Source organism: Pristiophorus japonicus, chromosome 8 (assembly GCF_044704955.1).
Source record: "Pristiophorus japonicus isolate sPriJap1 chromosome 8, sPriJap1.hap1, whole genome shotgun sequence".
In the NCBI taxonomy this organism is placed as follows: domain Eukaryota; kingdom Metazoa; phylum Chordata; class Chondrichthyes; family Pristiophoridae; genus Pristiophorus; species Pristiophorus japonicus.
In genome coordinates, this window is record NC_091984.1 from 49,842,956 (window position 1) to 49,843,645 (window position 690).

Below are 690 nucleotides of genomic sequence, written 5' to 3' on the forward strand. Positions count from 1 at the left end.
AGCGGGCGGGGAAACATAGAAAATAGGTGCAGGAGTAGGCCATTCGGCCCTTCAAGCCTGCATCGCCATTCAATAAGTGAAGTGGAGCTGAGTTCATGATCAGATCAGCCATGATCTTATTTAAGGCGGAGCAGGCTCGAGGGGCCGTATGGCCGACTCCTGTTCCTATTTCTTCTGTTCGGAGGGGGCGGGGATAGCAGGAAAGCAAAGAGATTGGGGGCAAGACGTGAGTAGGATGGGACCTGGGCAGGCTTGTACGTTTAATGATCACTCGGCTCGTGCGTCGATGAGGAACGCAGCTAGCTGCGAGAATTAATGTGAATTGCAGGACACATTGATCATCGACACTTTGAACGCACTTTGCGGCCCCGGGTTCCTCCCGGGGCTACGCCTGTCTGAGGGTCGCTTGTACGATCAATCGCACTCGCCTTTGCCGTCGGGTGAAGGCGGGAGCGCGGCTTGTTGCCCATCCTTTCCCCCCCCTCCCACCCTCCTCTCTCCCACCCTTCTCTCTCCCACCCTTCTCTCTCCCCCTCCTCTCCCTCCCCCTTTTCCTCTCCCCCCTTCTCCTCTCTCCCCCCCCTTCTCCTCTCTCCGCCCCCTTCTCCTCTCTCCCCTCTTCTCTCCTCTCTCCCCCTCCTCCTCTCCTCCCCCCTCTCCCCCCCCCGCCATCGGCAGCCCACTGCCTTC

The 690-nt window shown here is 59.4% G+C and overlaps 1 non-coding gene across 1 annotated transcript; it reads left to right on the top strand.

Moving 5' to 3' along the window:
* Positions 1-255: 255 nt before the first annotated feature.
* Positions 256-405, top strand: LOC139269853 (5.8S ribosomal RNA). Its single transcript, XR_011594347.1, has one exon. It is a non-coding gene; the product is annotated as a 5.8S ribosomal RNA (ribosomal RNA).
* Positions 406-690: the final 285 nt, after the last annotated feature.